General features: G+C 34.7%; 1 protein-coding gene and 1 long non-coding RNA gene across 3 annotated transcripts in view; both read right to left on the bottom strand.

Moving 5' to 3' along the window:
- Positions 1-21592, bottom strand: part of LOC149785508 (uncharacterized) — a 408800-nt gene that overhangs the window by 155028 nt on the left and 232180 nt on the right. The gene's annotated exons all lie outside the window — the stretch shown is intronic.
- Positions 2160-3289, bottom strand: LOC149785509 (uncharacterized). Its single transcript, XR_016413511.1, has 2 exons — positions 3217-3289; positions 2160-2911 (listed from the first exon to the last, which is right to left on the bottom strand). It is a non-coding gene; the product is annotated as an uncharacterized LOC149785509 (long non-coding RNA).

Raw genomic sequence — 21592 nt, 5'->3', positions numbered from 1 at the left:
TTAATGACACGTTAATGAACGTCATGTCCCAAATGAATAATTCTGGAATGTCAATTGTCTGTAGAGTTATGAAGTAAAGCATGAACTGTAATGATATCCGATGTAGTAATCAGTGATGTCAGTAATAACTAGGAGACAGTGCTGAAGGAAAGATCAGTTACTCTGGAAACATAAGAACCGTTCCCTGATAAAACCTGCAAGTATTAGCTTTCGAAAAAGCCTTAAATGCTTTGCTATACATTATTCATTGCTTGCTTTGGAAAGAAAAAAATATTTAAAAAGTGACCCGGGAGGAAGGTGCGACAGGAGAGTAGGTCAGGTTATCTATTTGCAGCAGGAATAGACTTTTCATGTTGAACATGTATGAAATGTGAAATAACTTTAAGTTGGGATACGTCTTCTCCTGCCATTGTTTCTCTTTTATAGAACAATTTTTAGTCATGACACATAACGGTTAATGTTTCATGAAAGATTCAGGAGATATTAAGTTTTAAAAAAGTTGGACGGACGATCGGACGGACGGTCGGATGGATGGACAAGTCGACTTCAGAATACCATCCAAACTTTATTTTGGGGGTTACAAATAGCACAGCGTTTTCATAGCACGTTTAGCATGCCAACACTCTAAAATGATGCTTATTGCTTTCAGTTTTTTTTTTTTTACATCGGCAGATAGCTCTGCTACTTTACTGTAGTACTAACATCCGACAGACTATTAAAATTATAGTTGCCGATTGTTTTATTCTTCTTTTCAAAATGAGGTGCAAGAAGGCACTTCTAGAACACGCTGTATTAGTTACAAGAAAAACAGGAACCAGTCTAGAAATACCTGAACAAAAAATAAAGTATATATTGTTTAAGAGGGCCATGATTGGTTGATAATGAAAAGTAAAATATTGTAAAACAATCTTTTGAGAGCTTGTCTTGTTTATTACTAAAACAAAATAGAGACCATTGATGGAATTTCAGTTATTTTGCAAGTTTTAATTTGGAACACTCATTACTGTAATTTGCACTCGATTTTTTCGATGCAGAATTGAAAGAAAAAAAAACGTTTCAAATACTTGTGAAAAAAGGGAGCGGCTCGTATGGTTTTCTCCACACCGGTTTGTGGATTTAACACCATTTGTCCAGCACATGATGGGCTTAACATGGCGGCCAGTATATCTGGTAGAGGAAGAATCCTGGAAAACTCCGGTACGTAGAACCGACCCACGGGAAGCTACTGGCTTCAAGGATGAGTCTATACTGAGAAATGTAAGTTTGATCATGATCATTTAAAAATATGAAGTTTTAATATCTTGGTTTTTCGATAGGTTTACAATGTGAGTTGAAATAGTATCTTGAGTCATATAGTACAATACTTGCATTCATTTTGACTGGGCGTTTTCCTATGCTATTTTGTGTGTCAAGGAAGAATATGCGAACCGGACTGGAAGAATCTTTTAAGATTGTTTCTTTTATGTTTTTCAACTGAATTAACCTATATTATGACAGATTCAATTTCAATAGCTGCTTGAGACCTGTAATTAGACAGGTTCGGGTTATCGAAAGTTGCCTCCCTTATAGGAGCGCGTGGGCACGTTCGCCTTTGTGTGTGTTGAACGTCATACGCTAAATGACTCGCGATTACAGTTTTGTAAACAAAAAATCGGCTGTATAAGTTTTGTGGGTTTCATCGCATTAAGAGTCAATACACGAAAGACTTTTTTTTATTTAGGATTTTGAAACAGATTGATATCACATAGATCGTAGATATCTACGCCATCACATACACCTTATTTTAGCATGGCTGCAATACATTCTTAAACTGATATATCTCTTGACTTGATGCGGAGCAAAAAGGTGCACGTGACAAGAATAATATAATTCAAACCCGGTAAAAAAATGTCCCAGAAATACAAGGAACGGAAGCTTTAATTTGTGAATTAAGGGAAACTTTGAACCATAAACAAAATATGCAGCAGGGCAAGATAGAGATACGAGAGAGAGAGAGAGAGAGAGAGAGAGAAGTAGAAAAGTCATTGTATTTGATAATAAACACACATACGTGTGCGACATAATATTGACAGATACACAGTTGATTCTATGAAGCTTAGTATCACCAACGATCAATACAAGTTCTTGACATAACAAATTATTAAAGTCAAAGAAGATAGTGTAACAGTATGATTTTATTCTGTTCAATCTTTCCCATTTTGATACTGATTCGGTTCGAATATTTAGTGCCTGCCCCCTTCAAAGCTGATGTGTGAACCCTGTATGTCACTTCCAAAACAAAAGGTGTTGAAGGAAGCAATATGCCTGTGTGTTTGTCTTTTTAGATGTCAGTAATTTGGTTCTACATAACATGATGTCGGAGTCCAGTCACAAAGCCATGGAGTCGATCATGAGGAGGCCATACAGGCTTCGCGACCACGTTAATAGCGCATGATGGTGTATTTAAAATATTACGATATTCTTGAAGAGCATTGACATTAATAAGAAATTCCCGTTGCTGAAATGTTATCAAGGAAATTCCTACCAGACAGTTTTAAGTACATTTGCGGAGACACCTGTACATATGGTTATATCAAACATTCAAGGACACCAGCATCTCCTATATTGAGTTATGATTCTAAAACATACCAAAAAAGTTGGGCATGAGTCCAGAAAAGAGTGCTGGTTTTTACACAAAGATCAAATTATGGTATCATCTTGACGAGTTGATTACTAACAGTAACAATATCTTCAGACGACAAAAAATAGTTATATCTCATAACTTGAGATCTGCTATACGGAAATTATCCACGTAGGTCTCTTGAGTATTGGAAACACTGTCAACACGCTTGCGACATCACAACCTGGGTAAAGATGACAGCCGAAAGTACAAATATGGTCTTGCACTGTCCAAAATGCCTAGAACCCAGTACTGCAAATACAAAAGAACTGAAGCGTTAATGGTAATTCCTTATGACTGGTTTCCTTCCGTAGAACAGTCAAAACTACAAAAGTGCAATAGACTACTACAGTCGATTTTTCGACGTTGGAAGCCTTAAGACATTGTCCAAAAGTGGGACTTGTATGTTACTCAGACAACCCCTGTTCGAAAGGATTGGACGAAAGAACTATTAGATGTGATAAAGAACTCTTCTGGCAAAACAGATATATAAAAAAATTATAAAACAAGTAAAAGCACAACAACAAGAAGCAAGATATAAAATCACGAGCATTTACCTTTACGAAAGATGAGTGCCGTGACCGATACGCCGACATCGTGTTTACTACTGCAGGATATTGCTGACTTTGTACTGATTGCTGAGTCACACTGACAAAGACCTTGACCCAATATGCAATAGGTTCACCCCTTGCCAAAGAGGTAATCATTTATAGATTCTGTTGAAAAAGGAGGTGTAGAATACGTATTATTATAATAAACAAAATTGTCTTTATTTGGGTAATTCAGGGCCGACATAGGGTCCATGTAGGCCCTAGGCACGTCTGTTTCGTAGTCCTTTTGGCGGATGCATTTTTGTATGATTCTACCTCTTTGCCTATACATTTTTCAGCAACATGGTTATTTACATACTATATTTATACAAGAAGAGATTTTTGTTACAGTTTTTATCATACTAATGAAAACAAGATGATCAAAATTATTTTCGTGGGCCCATTAAATTTCGTAGGCCCTAAGCACAGTGGATAACTGTGCCTATGGGATAATACGGCCCTGGGGTAATTGGGACCCTAACCCTGTCTAACCCAACATATGTAGCCTATTTCGATTCCATAACACCAAACCTTCCTTTGGTGTAATCTTGAAATGTGTAATTCAAGTCATTTTACAGAACGGTTAGCCAATATTTGAATCATATTTACCTCAATCCTCCATCTTTTGACCCCAGCATAAATAGGTTTCTATTTTGTCTCAGATTTAACAAGGTCTGGCTATGTTACAATCTTCAGAACTAGTTTTACTGTGCGCACGCCATTAATTTTCTTATTTGGCACACCGTGATCTTGACCTTTGACCTTCCAAGCCACCAGATAGTGTTTCGTAATTGGCAATATATATATAAATATTCAAAAGATAACGGCTGTTCAATTTTATTAACTTTTCCTTGCTAATCAATAAATTCATACAAATGTTTACCGTGTCAAAATGTCTGAATTTACCATGGTGTGCGAGATGTGGAATAGAAATAAGGCATTGCGAATGCTGAATTGGACGGATAGGTCAAGCAGTGCAAAGATTTGAAACAGAACGTTTCTGATTGTATGTAATCCACAATTCTAAAAAAAAATCTGAACCATTCTGTATTTTATTCTTTATTTCTGTATCGAATCTAGTGAAAAGGAATATAGCATAGGATGTAGGAAATTACGGTAGTGATGACAACGGGATGTATGCAGTCAGCGAAAAAGAAGTGCTTTTAATTTACAAACACACATAATATAAAAGTACATCCCGTGTTATTGCCATGGTACTCGAGAGGTCTTACGAGAAAACCGTTTCATTACAAATAGGATTCTGGTACAGACCCTTCCATTTATACCAGACTTTTCTTTCACATCTATGATGCTCACTAAATCATTGTGAGCGAGAGACGGATTTTTCCCTGATTATATGACAGTTTTGTATGCATAAGAACTGCAGTGCAGCATCAAATCTGTAAGAATAATGAAATAGTTTTTTTATTTGTGACTATTTTATTTGCTTTTATTTTTGCAAAAAGAACTTAACAATGACAGGAGAGAAAAAGTAATTTACTTTATAACATTGTGCTGGAATAGTTGAGAATGTAATGTGATGCAATACAAAAAAGTGTACAGCTGTGCAGATAGATGCAGTGTGGTGTATTGTAATGTAGAACAGTTTAATGTAGGTTTGTTTAGTTGAGTAGAATAGTATTGTGCGGTGTAGCTTGGTAATGTGTTAATCTACGCTACACTGCAGAGAAGGGAGTGTAGTGAAATGCCGTGTGGAGGAGAATGATGGAGTGTAGTGGAAAACAACTATCATTTTACTGATTATCAAAGAGGTGTTGATAATTAGAATTTGGTAATAGTATTTTTAATTCACATAAACAAAGCTGCATTTCATCGCGGGGAAAATTTTAAGGATTTCTCCAAGCATGAGAAATGTTTCTCAACTCTTTATTTTTTCAAGGCAATGAAGATTATTTGATTTGCAAAATTAAGAGCGTAGAGACGTGTTTCAACCATTTCTTCACTCCTTACCTCTGACAATAATAACGTTGTCTAGTTTATGATAAGCTAGATCAAAGTGTAAGATCAAAATTTAATAGAAACTTCGGAAAATTCACTGCTGTCACGATTCTAGGATTGTCAGGTTTTTGAGCAACTAAGGATTGTGTAAAACTGTACAAACACACGTACAACAGCAACGAGAAGATTAAAAATTAAGACCCTTGAGAAGTTTCTGGCTTATATTTATTAAGGTTGCTCTATCAGTTCCTATTTACTGATATAGCTCTATCTTCTACAAGTCGTTACACGTAAAACTACCCTGAAAAATATCTTTAAAACTTGCTAGCTCAGTTAAATTAAAGAACATGACAACGTCTTCGTAATGATGTCCAGATGTTTTTTTTATATGAATAATTACTGTACATTAAAATGTATACCCTGTTTTGATTCGTTCTTTTTAAAGTTAGGCCATGCAAGCAATATTGATGAGGAAACAAAATCAAAAGATGTAAATTAATCAGCAATGATAGGTCAAGACTCGCCACAATAGTTTTCGAGCGCTGCACGTCTAGTATTTGAGGTCACCAAGCTCTGTAGCGATGGCTTCAGAGGTAATCAAGCGCTGCAGCGATAGCCCCAGATGTAACCAAGAATAGGAGCAATACTGTGAAGAATATTCAAATTTAATAATTGGTCCGTCTGGGAAGTTAGATATATGTTTTTATGTTTTCCAAAATATCTCTTGTCATTAGACTCCTGTGATATATATATATATATATATATATATATATATATATATATATATATATATATATATATATATATATATACTATCACAGGACATTAAATCGTAGAAAATCACCAAATGGACTTCGACAATGATGACTTTTTTTTAAATTGTACTCGGCTCTGTTTGACATACGATATAAAGTCTGTTTAATACTAGGATATTATAAAACTGAATGCTGAGATTAATCCAAGGAATCTGTTACATTCACATCCTAAAATGCCTTGAAATTCAGACCATTATGAAGATGTACAGGGGAAGAGGTGGGGGTGGAAATTGGCGGGAGTGTCGGCGGTGAAATGATTATCTTGATGAAGAATGTATTTCCACAGGCAGCACTCAATGTACGAGGGGCTGAAGGGGAGATATCTGGGAAGAGAGAGGCGGTCAGATAAAGACATAAGCAAATAAATTAGACACGTATTCACACACACACAAAGAAATGTAATGGGAATATTATCTGCACATTACTTTCTCTGACCACTTATCATCTCTATGTACGCCTTTCGTGATTACACGTTACCTAAATCTCTATTCCTTACACGTTTTGTAGGCCTCTCTTGCTTACACGCTACGAAGGCCTCCTTTGATTACACAGAACGTAGACATCCCTTGCTTTACACGATACGTAGGCATTCCACACCCATCCATAATGCATAAACTCCCGCTGCATAGATAATGCGATCCCGTGACCTTGACTAATTGCACAAACCAGTATTGGTACATAATGATCGGTTTCCCTTCTTTACCTCTCGTTATGCAATACATATTCTAATTTTGGTAACAATCATCTGCTACAAATACTTTTTGATATATCAAAAATCGTACAAATATCAAGCAATTTCATCAAAACATATTTAAAAAAACACTAATAAATGGACGTAACCACATTTATTGACAGCGACGCATAATAAACAGGTTCCATCATGTGCGTGGCATAAGGTAATTAAAATAATTTTTATTCAGAAAATGTACTAAATTGTCTGACTAGAAAAGTTCATTTACCGCAACATTAGCCACAGGATGCCTCATTAAATTAAGGAAGTATCCTTGCCTACTATTGTGTGTACTGAGAGATCAAGCAAACTAACTAATGTTTAATAATTCTGCCTATCAGGTTAGCACGCAACTGACGTCATTCAGTCGTGCACGAAGCTACTTGCTACCTCAAGTGCGTAAGGTATAGTAGGATGAAACAGGTTCTCTCATAAAAAGAATTAGTCTGACGACGGGATCCGCCAGAGAGAAAACAAATACAATGCCTAAATTTATACTAGAACAATCAACATACAAAGAAAATCTTCCATTATATTTACTGGATGAAATTAAAACAAAAACTTAATAACATGAATAACGTGCATGTTTAAAAACAATTTGCAACAATAGATGAATAAACATATGAAAATCAGTACAATTTACATGACATAGCCTACGATCCTTTATATGTCAACCCAAAATATACCTTGATAATGTTCAATAAACGTCTAAAATAAGTTCAGTAAATTAAGATAATTTGGAATCTGCAGATGATTTAACACCATAATTTACACGATTCAAACACTAGACTGATGCACTAGAAATCCTTAAGCATTATCTTCCGCCCTAATTGACACGATAACATAACGTTGGTTCTTTGGATGGCATTCTTCGTTATCTTACATAGTAAATGACACAGTAACATGATATTTATATAGTAAATGACACACTGACATGATATTTGCATAGTAAATTACAAATTTACACAGTGACATGATGTTTACATAGTAAATGACACAGTGACATGATATTTACATAGTAAATGACACAGTGACAGGATATTTACATAGCAAATGACACAGTGACATGATATTTACATAGCAAATGACACAGTAACATGATATTTACATAGTAAATGACACAGCAACATATTTACACAGTAAATGACACAGTGATATGATATTTACATAGCAAATGACACAGTGACATGATATTTACATAGCAAATGACACAGTGACATGATATTTACATAGCAAATGACACAGTGACACGATAGTACTGAACTGAATAGCCTTCAACATTATCTTACATAGTAAATGACACAGTAACATGATATTTATATAGTAAATGACACACTGACATGACATTTACATAGTAAATTACAAATTTACACAGTGACATGATGTTTACATAGTAAATGACACAGTGACATGATATTTACATAGCAAATGACACAGTGACATGATATTTACATAGCAAGTGACACAGTAACATGATGTTTAAATAGTAAATGACACAGCAACATATTTACACAGTAAATGACACAGTAACATGATATTTACATAGTAAATTACACAGTGACATGATATTTACATAGTAAATAACACAGTGACATTATATTTACACAGTAGATGACACAGTGACATGATATTACTGAAGTGGATTACCTTGAGCACATCTTTCACCCTAACTGACATAATAACATGATACTGGTGGACAGGACGGCTTTCGGCCTTATCTTAAACTTTAAATAACACATTAGCATGATGTTGTTGGCGAATCGGACTACCTTCAGCAATATCTTACAGCCTAATTGACACCATAACATTAAACTGTTGCACTGGACGGCCTTCACATTGCATTATCTTAATTAGAGATGTAAACTATTTCAAATACGAAATGAGTTCATACAATCGCGAAACAAGCTCGTTATGTTAAGAACGATTTATCTGATTAAAAAGCTTCTTGAATTATTGATTTTACCATTGAGCAATATTTTAGCATACCACCTTGAATTATTGATTTTACCATTGGAACAATACTTCTCTATACCAGCTATTACGATAGCCCTTGATCATGTAATACATTAGCCGCAGTACATTAGTAATTCCTAGAATTTCTTAATGTGCTATCAATTTCCAAATAATCTGGAAACGATACAAAGGTATTCCGAATGAAAGTTCTAAAGTGCGTATGTGCTAGCACCAATAAAAGAAATTAAATATCCAAAGGTTTTACTTCAAGACAATCCAGTGAAAACTGAATGTCACTAAAATCCTTAAATGTTTCACGTCATCCAACGAATTAGATAAATATCAAAGTCCTTGAATCGTTTCACAATAGTACAGCAAGGTACTGCATCTTTAGAAAAAACAAACAAATCGTAAATAAATAAAATATTGATAACTGTAGAATGAAACGCTGCGTACTTAGTTTATTTATATAGTCACTATGTATGCATCAAATCAACACCTCTGAATCACAAGAAAGGTTCCGTGCATTTAATTTATTCGGTATTATGAAATATCTTAAGAGTCATGGTCTGACTTTCCTTTAATAATTGAGCCAATCCGCAACTAGGACGTGCATGCTATCTCGAGAGTACTCGTAGATTCACGTGTTGACGCGACCTTCTTTCAACTCACTCGTTGGCTTACTTTGACCGAAATAGTTGTTGACAAAAACTTTGACGGTAACTTTGATTTACAAATTGAAAACAAAGTATATACACGTACTCTTACGATAGTATAGGCCAGTCATTGAATTAAAGAATCCAAAAATAAATGTCATTAACCCAAACGACTTAAATAAAACTGTATTAAAAATTAAAATATGATAAAGTGATCCGAACAATAGATATACATAACACAATTGATTAAATTTGATGATGCCACTATTATTACAAAGCAAACTCTATTGCGTACCGACGATGTTTTAAAATTCTCCTAGACAAAATCATCATTCCGGTAATCAGATATGATGTGTGTGTGTGTGTGTGTGTGTGTGTGTGACCGCTCCAATGGCCTAGTGGTTAGAGCGTCCGCCTCCGATGCGGGTGGTCGCGGGTTCGAACTCCGACCAAGTCATACTAAAGACTTATAAAATGGTACTAACAGCTGCCTCGCTAGGTACTCAGCATTAAGAGGTTAGTGTTAGGACTGGTCGGCTTGGTATCAGGATAATGTGACAGGGTGGGACACGATGCTAGATGTCTGCCGCCCGATGCCCCAGTGTTATACATCACTATAAACTGCCATACTACAGACATCGTAGCGATAACACTGATAAATTGTTAAAGCTACGTTAAAAATCCAAAACACACACACACACACACACACACACACACACACATGATGTGACATCTTAAAAATGTACAAAACATTTTGAGTAATAAATGTCACACTCGACTTGTAAATCTTACTAGGAACGTACAAATTCGGTGTTGTCACTAGTCAGAATATTTTCCAATAAGAGCTAAAGTCGAGCACGCATTTGCAAGAAAGAGGTCTAGACTGGAGCTACTCTTGCAAATTTAAAAAGGAGATATAATTCTTGTAAATTTTATTCATATTAATAATCGTAATGTATATAGTACAAGATGACTTCAAATATTAAATATCTGGAAATAGGAGTAGACACTTTTGAAATATCCACAGTTTATGTTTGTCTCTCCAAGGTTAACATGTTGTTCAAACACCTACCTTGGATGATTATTTTTTCGCTTATTTGGCAAGAAGTTGCTTTTCTTACACACCCGCATGTAGATAGAGGTAGACGCATCCAATGAATGTTTTTCTCCCCCATATCAAGGTTATTCTGAGGATCTCCTCTTATTCCAGTCGAATCATTGTGTGACGAAACCAGAAATGTCTCCAAACCTTTAGCTAAATATTGGCATGATTTAGCCTAGACAGCAGCAGAAACAATCCCTGGAATGATGGTGTGATACGTTGATGACTTAGGAGCGGTGAAGAACTTGTTTCCATTCACACTGAACATGCTTCTTTACTTGCGTTCGGATGATTGGGTTTCTTATCTGCATTTTTGTTTAACGTGTAAACAAAACAGATAGAAGAGTGTAAGGTTCGTAATTTATTTCTAAAAGTAAGACACAGTGACTGCTGACACCTTATCTATCAAAATGAACATTTGTTTATATCACTGTTATATTGTTTTTCGGGATTATATATTTTGACCTTACGTACGCTTCAAGTTTTTGATTTACAACTTCGCGATTGCCATGTCATTTGAACGTCCGAGTACAGAATCGCATTAGCAGATTTAACACCAGGAACATCGTCGCTGGATGCCAGGTATTTCGAAAATATATCATCATCCTCATTAAACCTTCTCAAAATAACTTTTTTTTCTCTTCCTTTTAGTGCTATTTAATATATTTTCGTATTGTTGTCTAAAACAAGAACGTGTTTAATTATTAGCCTTTGGAATACCCGTCCTTATTACATTTATATGTTTTTAAATTGTTACTGAATCCATTGCTAATACCCATATTCATCACTGTGTCACTCTGGAACAAATTAATGTCAACGGAATAGTCAAGTTTCACTTTTGAATTTGTGACATATTGTTGGAGCCTGATTATGATGTTTTGCATCTCTGTCATAACAGTGTTGCTCTGCCTTTATATTGATTGTCCCATTTGTAATTCGCGAATATTAATTATAATCGATGATGAAATTCGTTCATTCTACCAGTATCATGTCATCGTGTCAACTAGTGTGCAAGATAGTGCTGAAAGTCTTTACGTATACCAGTCTAGTGTCATCGTGTTAACTAGTGAGTCCGATAATGATGAAAGCCGTCCATGTCACCAATATTATGTCATCGTGTCAACTAGTGTCTCCGATGATGATGAAGGCCGTCCATTTCACCAATATCATATCATCATGTCCACTAGAGTGCAAGATAGTTCTGAAAGTCTTTAAGTATACCAGTCTGGTGTCATTGTGTTAACTAGTGAGTCCGATAATGATGAAGACCGTCCATGTCACCAATATTATGCCATCCTGTCAGCTAGTGTGTCCGATAATGACGAAGGCCATCCATTTTACCAATATCATGTCATCTGTTTATTAGTGTGCAAGATAGTGCTGAAAGTCTTTCAGTATACCAATCTAATGGCATCGTGTCAGCTAGTGTGTAGGATAATGATGAAGACCGTCCGTTTCACCAATATGATGTCATCGTGTCAACTAGTGTTGAAGATAATGCTGAAAGCATTAATTCCACCAATATCATGTCATCGTTTCAACTAGTGTATAAGAATGATGAAGGTCGTCCAGTGCACTGATCTCATGTGATCGTGTCAACTAGTGTGAAAAATAATGATGAAGGCTGTCCAATACACCAATATCATGTCATCGTGTCAGTTAGTATATAAAATAATGATGAAGGCCGTCCAATGCACCAATATCATGTCATCGTGTCAGCTAGTGTATAAAATAATGATGAACTCCGTCCAATGCACCAGTATCATGTCATCGTGTCAGTTAGTGTATAAAATAATGATGAAGGCCGTCCAATGCACCAATATCATGTCATCGTGTCAGCTAGTGTATAAAATAATGATGAAGGCCGTCCAATGCACCAATATCATGTCATCGTGTCAGCTAGTGTATAAAATAATGATGAACTCCGTCCAATGCACCAATATCATGTCATCGTGTCAGTTAGTGTATAAAATAATGATGAACGCCGTCCAATGCACCAATATCATGTCATCGTGTCAGCTACTGTATAAAATAATGATGAACACCGTCCAATGCACCAATATCATGTCATCGTGTCAGCTAGTGTATAAAATAATGATGAACTCCGTCCAATGCACCAATATCATGTCATCGTGTCAGTTAGTGTATAAAATAATGATGAACGCCGTCCAATGCACCAATATCATGTCATCGTGTCAGTTAGTGTATAAAATAATGATGAACGCCGTCCAGTGCACCAATATCACGTCATGGTGTCAACTAGTGTGAACAATAATGATGAAGGTCGTCGATTCCACCAATATCATCTCATCGCGTCAACTTGTGTGTGCACAATGATGAAGGCCGTCGATTCCACCAATATCATCTCATCGCGTCAACTTGTGTGTGCACAATGATGAAGGCCGTCGATTCCACCAATATCATCTCATCGCGTCAACTTGTGTGTGCACAATGATGACGACCGTCCATTCCAACAATACCATGTCATCACGTCAACTAGTATGTAACATAATGTTGAGAACCGTCCACTGCACCAATGTCATGTTATCTTGTCAGCCAATGATGAAAATAATGATGAAGGTCGTCGATTCCACCAATGTCATGTTGTCGCATCAATTAGGATGTACTATATAACGGCATTCCAATGCTGCGGAATTTATTTAAGTTCTAGAACTTGACTGAACATGATAAATAGATATTATGTTTTGAAAAATATAAAATATTAGGTTAGCGTTAATATCATGCAAACAGTACGATGTTTTGGTGTGTTTAATTATCTATTCTTTGCCAAATGCTTTTACATATCTAAGTTATTCATTTGTTGATATTGTTTTTTAAATTTCATCGATTAGATATACAAATCAATCGACGATCGTTTTTGTAAGTTAATTTTTCATGTACAGTATTATCTATTCTATTTGTCTTCTTTAACAACGATTCCATGTGCAGATTTAATTATTTTAAATTCATTAGATTAAGGTGAACACCTGTTAAATCAGATTTTTGACACATCAATTAGCAGTGTACACGACTGAATCACGTGATACGTGTGATAATCTAATAGACATAGTTACTACACATTAGGTAATCTGAGTCATCGCTCTGCATTCACAATAACCAAGGATACTTCCTTAATGTAATGAGTCATCGTGGTAAATATCAGAATTTTCTTTACATTTTCCACTCAGTTAATTTAGAAAAGTTTATGATTACAATTCCTTGTAATGACACCATATCACGCGCGCAATGAAAATTATCAATGCATCATGAAGTGTTGTCAGTGAATGGAGTTATTTACGTTTATGGTGTTTTTCTCCGTTTTGAATAAATCGTATGAAATATTTACGATTTTTATCGGATCAAAAGTTCTTTCGAAAATATGATTGTCCGCAAAGTGAGAGTAATGTAGCATATCGAACAAGAAAATAGCGAAATCGATCTTTATGTTTCCACCTAATGGGGGAAGACTTATTTTGTGTTGTAAGTCCATCCGTCACACGCATCCCATATCATTAATCTCAAACCTCTTAGCGAAACCACACAAAATTGATAATTAGACACATTGAGTTGGTTCCAAAGACCTAATTAGTTTCTGATGACTATGAACTTTCTCTTCAAGGTCGTTGGGCAATAATTTCTATTAAGTGAATGCCATTAGTCAGTCTGTGAGCAAGATATTTCCTAAAATGCTTGACCGAACTGGACACAATTTGAGATACAGGTGCCTTGCAGAAGGTTCCGAGTATAGCTCTGATGAAGCATTAAATGAAATAGACGATGAAATGCTATATCTTTCTTATAGCTCTTAATACAAACCAGGCAGAAATATTCAATCTTGACAATAACGCAATAAATTACATAGACAATATTGAGCGTCCAGACAAATGTGGTATACCCCAGGTACGATGCTCAGAAGATAGAAATATAAATAGGTACGGTATGCATTTACTGAATATAAAAAAATAAATTATGTATATATTTGAAAAGGAAGGGTGGGTTCCAAATCATAGAGGAGCTGGAAAATGCAAATCTGGTGACCAGGGCATAATTGATTATCTACTAACGACTTTAAGCGGCTTCAAATTGTTGTAAAATTTTGAAGTCCTAAATTTGAACCTTTTTCTTCCAGATATTCACTGTGCTTTATCATACCAATTTCAGATATTCACTGTGCTATATCATATCAATTTCAGATATTCCCTGTGCTTTATCATACCAGTTTCAGATAGTCGCTGTGGTTTGTCATACCAATTTCAGATAGTCACTGTGCTATATCATACCATTTTCATATATTCACTGTGCTTTATCATACCAATTTCAGATAGTCACTGTGCTTTATCATACCAATTTCAGACAGTCGCTGTGCTTTATCATACCAATTTCAGATAGTCACCGTGCTTTATCATACCAATTTCGAAATGAATCAGCTGCATGTACTCGATGATTCTATCATAGAAAACTTATCATAGAAACTAGACCTATTAGATTGTGGGATGCGAAAAGAAAAAATGAAGTTCTGGCGAATATAAATATTAAAAATCTGAATTATACTGACTGTGACTTGAAGGAACTCATCAATAAAGATAATATAAAGCCAGACGACGTAAACAGAATCATCAGTGACATGAATAATGTTTTTATAAGCTCGGCTGAACTAACATTTGCTCATAACAATGTTTTGCAAATGCACACAAGGCAAAAACCGACTCTAAGCCGTGGTTTGGCAGTGAGTGTATGAAAGACAGAAAACACTACCATTTGTATAGGAATGTCCACGAACTTAGGCTGCAAGCGACAGTTTTTATGTGTAGATGTAACGTTGCATACTCCTGCCTAAAATAAAAATTCACAAAAAATAAAATACATGAGTAAGGTCAAAAAAGGTCTAAATTTTTTATACGTATAATAAGGCAAAACATAAGTATATCATTCACTTGACGAGACAAGTCAGTGGAAAATCATAATATAAAAATGCATGTTTCATTCCCAAAGGCCATTTTTGAGAACACATGATGCTCACAGTGCAAACACAAGACCTTTCCGTCCGTGATAATTTTGGAAACATTGTGTACTTAATAGCTTGATGCAATACAAAACGGTTGTCATCGAGGCAGTTTTTGAGATGTTCTACTTGCATTGAACCAGCGCGTCTACTGCTATAAGTGACTAGCTCTGTTTCCTAGCCGAATCTTGGTATTTCACTGGCCATATACTGTTCATTGACTACACGAAGTGTGTATGCCTCACATCAGTTTCAACAATAACACCAGCTGGAAAAATCAAATTCACAAAGAGATCCATATCTTTAATTATTACACAATAATAGCTCAAGAAGTCACACTATAACCTTAAGTTAAGATATCTGCCAGGAGCCAATTTACAAAACTACCCTCTGCCACCCTAGAAACACTGCAGCGAATAAAGCTAATATATTATAACTGCTAGTAGATACTGCAAGAACACTCATTCAAAGAATTACTCTCGTTTTTAAAAATTATTGCAAAGGAAATTACGCACATTATAGTCAAAAGATAGAGAGAGATTGGAATATGATAAATAATGTCGACAAGAGAAAGAACCGGTTCGGAGTAGTGCAATGCAAGAAATTAAAAAAAAAATATTTTAAAGAAATGAACACACATAGTGACGACCGTGTAATCCCAGAAACAGTTCAAGCGGCGAATGTTGTCGATAATTCTTGTTTGAATGACCCAATTACAGCATAAGAAATATTAAAAGTTGTTAACAATGTAAAATATAATAAAGCAGGTTCAATCTATACTATGTTAAATGAATATATGAAAAGCTCAATTGCTGAAATGTTAAAAGTGCATGTAAAACGTTTAAATATAATCTTAAATACTGGCTATGTACCAGACAGTGGGACTAAAGGTGTTATTGTGCCAATTTATCAAAATTAAGGTGGCAAAACCGATATGTCAAATTATAGACCTATTATTTTAGTAAGCTGCGTTGGTAAAGTGTTTACCGCAATACTAAACTTAAGACTCAAAATTCCTTGACGATAATAAATTATTATCTGAGACTCAAGCTTGATTAAATAATGGATATTCTACAATATATAATATTCTTCTTTTTTATAGCCTAATTGAATTTATTAGAATATGCAAAAAGAAACATTTTTTGCACGGTTGTTGATTTTAAAAGTGCTTTCACAATGGATGGAGAATCGGAGTATGACATAAACTGTACTCGGTAGGCTTCAGAGAAAAATGTTTTAATCTTATATTTAAAGGTTACTGCATTTTTATTTAGGAAAATATTAACGAGTTTTTTTTCCGGATGGATACTGCACTACCTTTGGAGTGAAGTACATACATCCGACAAAACGAGTTCATATTTTCCCATACAAATGCAATAACCTTTTTATTATATATTCATTTTATTATTCTTTCTAAGGCTTAATTATATAAATAAAAATACACTACAAGAAACAAAGTAATTAAATTTATCCTGTATTTCAATATAAATACACAAGTGCAGATTCATCATTACACAACAACAATATTATTGCATACATAACGCCTATCAAAATTTGAACTTAGTCGCGAACTCGACATCACTTTTAAAAGGAATTTTAGTTTTGGTCTACTTAAAATTGAAATTTAGTCATATTGTGAATGAATGCACCTTGCAACAACTTTTCCATCTGCTCTGGAATGAATTGATTCTTTGTGGTCGATTCTGCTCAGTTCCGCTGGATTTATTAGTTGTTTCAATTCCACACACACACACAAAATGTGTCTGTGATTTGAGCAGATGGCCTGGGACACGTTTTGACTCAGCTGTATGTGTGTTTCCGTTATGTCATTGAATGTTTGGAATCATAATGTGGGAAAATATGAACTCTTTCAATTGTAATTATCAAAAAGACGCTGAGGAATTTCACGTTCATTTCATTTTAACAAAGTAAGTAGGCTGGACATGGAACGTAGTTCAAATTACAGTACAATTTCGATTAATGTGTAAGCAAGCTTTAGAACCCACGACATAGTTCATATAATTCGGATCTGCGTAGTCATCTGCATGCTTCCCCAGTTATGTTATGACCTGTATTCAGTATCTTGGCGTCTATCGCTAGCCTAAATCCGAAACATTGTATCAACAAAGTAAACGCGGATATTTGCAAAGCGTCTAGTGTATCACAATACATTCACCCAGCGAAAATAAGAATTCTTCGTCATCTTGGCTTATTGGCTTTCAGGCTCTTACTTTTTTAACAAGACCTTCATTTCCTTTTTTCTCCACGAAGTGATAACTTTCGCGTAAGAAATGGTACGTATCTGACAACTGTGCAATAGCCCTTGCCGTCAGTATGCTTTTCTATGATATACCCCGAAGATCAGTGGTCATAGTCTGAACAATTCCATTAACGAAATGTTACAAACATTTCTCCTTTATATCTGTTTAAATGATTATAATGGTATTCTCAATACTGCATCTCTCACGCTTGTTGTAGACATTGTGAATATCACCATTCATTCGTTTGCTTGTTTTAAAATTTCATTTGTGACTCACTAAACTCGTCTGCATAAATTTATCATCTTTGCTTTCAAACAGACGAAACAGCTGTTTTAGTTCATCCACAAACAAATCTAATAAACTGACACCTAAAGTCTACTACGTGAGTGTACATGGCTTGTTACAAAGTAGTTCCTGTCGTCACACGTGTCGTGCACGTGCGTGCAATATGAGTGTTCAGTATCCTAAAATACTGCACAATTCTGACAATGTAAAGTTAACGGAGAAAATCATGGAGTAAATAATAATAATTATTATAATGATATCAAGTCATGTGTCTGTGTACATAATAAATTTTCGTGATTTTTCTGATGTGAAAAGAGGTGTAAAATAAGGGGGACATTTATCTCAATTATTGCTCTCTTTACTCCTAAAATGACCTAGAATTCATTTTATTAGGAGATGAGTGTAAAAGATGCGCTGCACCTTCCAAACATATTGAACTTGTTGCATGTTAAATGTTATGTTGCTTTTATACGCTGATGACACCATACTTGTCGCAGATAATCCAGCTGACAGGCATCATACTCTTGATGTTTGGTAGATATTGCAATAAATGGAAACTTAAAATCAACACAGAAAAAACAAAAAATATAGACTTTGATTAAAGAAGAAGCAAACATATTAATTTAACATAAGCAATGGCTACGTTGATGTTGTAGATGTATGCAAGTCATAAGAATGGAAAGTCCTCCAACGGCCTGAATTATCTAGTATCCATAGCTAATAAAAGTATACATTTACTTTAAAAGCGTATACACAATTTAGATCTGCCTATTGAATGTCAACTAAAACTGTTCTATCAAACCATTGTACTAATTTTAACATATGCTTGTAAAATGTGGGGATTTGTGAAAAATGTTTACAGTTGAAAAAAATTTATTTTTCTTTCCAAATTTGTATATCGATTGTCAAAAAATGTACCCCTCTATATATGGTGTACGGCAAACATGGTCATTTCGCCATACTTATCAACATTAAAAGTCGCATGGTAAACTGTTGGGATAAATTGGTCAGTGGTTATGAAGAAAAGTTATTTTATCGTATGCATTCTTTCTATACAAACACGTTGGTCATGATTCGTATGACGTCGATAATATTGAGTTAAGTTAAAGAGTGTGATAAATTCTCTTTAAGCTTTATAAACAAGCCTTCCGGATATCCATCGACAACCGGAACTTTTATTTTCAGCAGCTTGCAACGTTTCTATAATCTTTTTAAACTTTAGAATGATTTCAGCTTTATGTAAAGTTTTACCATTCCACTGGTTGATTAAAGAATAGCTGCTTGATATACTAAATCACCATGTGCTATTTCAATCGAATTCTCTTTGCATTTTGCAGCTGGCTCGTCTTATATGCGATAATAAACGGTAGCTTCCACCACATCTTCATACTTAACGCAAAATACACGTCTATCTCTTGAATTCGAGATTGTTTCTTTTGTCTTAAACTCAAACAACTGCTGAAGCTATCACAATATATTTTTGTGCTAAATACGCTGATAATAAAATTTCAACTTTTATCACGCTCTATTAACTTTTCCAGTATGAAATTTTAGTCTGTTGGTAATAATAATAATAATAATAATAATAATAATTTATTATTATTATTATTATTATTATTATTATTATTATTATTATTATTATTAAAGGGTTGTTATCTTTGTACAATAACTATTCTTTCATTGTACAAAAAAGTATTCAAGTGAAAGTGAAATATTGAAAGACAAATCAATTTAAACGTAGGCTAAAAATCACCATGAAAGAATATAATTTGCATTATGCAAACTAAATATGGTTTACGCAGCAAATCAAGTGTTGTTGGTCATGGGAGATCCACCGATAACATACACTTATACACAATATAACAAACCTGCATATCCACTTTATTTAAATTCATAACAGGAGATATCTTATTTTAAAGTATTTTTATTCGCTATTTTCAGCAGTCCTTACATGTGGTGGAATTGAATCCCATACAAGATTTTTCACCTTTGGGTTCACATTTTACCATTTTCAGTTTATATGGAAAGAAAGTGATTAATTCAAGCTCCTGTCACTTTACTGACTGCATCGTAATGGAGACACAAGTTTAATCGAAATATCAACAGCACACAAATTCATATCGAGATGCTGAAATACATGGATCTCAGGTGATCGGCTATATTTGGATGCACCTATAACGACCATGATAGATACGTTGTCAAGTTATATGACACGAGTTGTATTCAAGCAAAGTCATTCGCTAAATCATGATTGCGACATTTCTGACGTAATAACTCTTCAACCAACTGCAGTTCCGAATGATTGACAATATAAACAATTATGCTGATAAATTGTACATAACGCTAACTAACGTTTTAACCTGAGTATCAGCGTGACTCTAAAATGAATAGGCCAGGGGTCGGCAACCTATTTTACATAGCGTGCCACTTTTGTCCGGATTAATTACAAAATGAACGAACGCTTGCCACCAGTAAGACAGCAACACTATTAAAATCGAGATTTTTGGCTGCCCTTCGCGTGCCACACAAAACCTCTTGATGCGCTAAATTGTGGCACGCTTTGCCGTAGGCTGCCGACCATTAGAATATACCAAGGTTGTTTTCATAACATACATAATGCGCATGCGCAAATCACATAAAGCTACATTGACCTCTAAACATTAATACGTCTATAGAAGTTTCTAACCACCCCAAACATACGAAATTAACACAAATTAACTAAATTGAAAATAATGCATAAACAGCTTTTAAAAAGAGTGCTTGCAAAATAAAAAAAGATTAAATATCAGGCAAGACGATAAATATTCAAATAAGACAAACAATACTTAAACGAAACCGACGAAAAACTGTATGATGTTAACAGTGAAATGTAGCCATCAAAGCGAGAAAAAACAAATTGTGGAATGAAGCCAACCAAAACAGGCAAAACAAGGAGTGGAAAGCAGCCAACCAAAGCAAGCAAAACGAACTAATGACCTCTGAAACTGACTAAAGATGCATGAAATAAAATAATATAAAACGAAACAAATAAAATATTCAAAAGAGTGAAAACAATTTAAATAAAAACGAACACAGCACGATGAACGAATGAAAAAGACGCATAAGAAAGCAAATGTTAATGAAATACTAATGCCAAAGGAACAAACATAGTTATAGGAAAAGGGTAAAAAAGACGCAGCCAAATCCATACGAAAAGTCAGAATAGTACCTTATGCATTTACAGCTTTTTGTAAAACTGATGTTTTTAAGTTGCTAAGAATCTAAGGAAAGTTTTGTTTTAAAAACCCATCCAATAATGCAAAGGCCGATGTGCATTTTCCTGCAATACCTTAGGTTGAGTATCTATCACCAAGAAAGTATAAGAAAAATATGGAAATAACTGTCACTATTTGCCCATACTATAAAAAGCTGAATGAGTAAGAAAAAATATTTTTTTTTATACAGTTTGAAGGCCATAGACTAATCTTATCAAATGCACAAAGAAAAAGGTATGTGTGTGAATTTGTTTTTCTTAGTATGGCACAATTTTCGAGACCAATTCAATTTTCCGCAGCAGAACCGTATTTTCGCTTGCATGATT

Source organism: Sinohyriopsis cumingii, chromosome 13 (genome assembly GCF_028554795.1).
Source record: "Sinohyriopsis cumingii isolate HCF-2022 chromosome 13, ASM2855479v2, whole genome shotgun sequence".
NCBI classification, from domain to species: Eukaryota; Metazoa; Mollusca; class Bivalvia; order Unionida; family Unionidae; genus Sinohyriopsis; species Sinohyriopsis cumingii.
The sequence above is the reverse complement of the archived record's forward strand: the minus strand, read 5'-3'. Positions and strand labels throughout refer to the sequence as shown.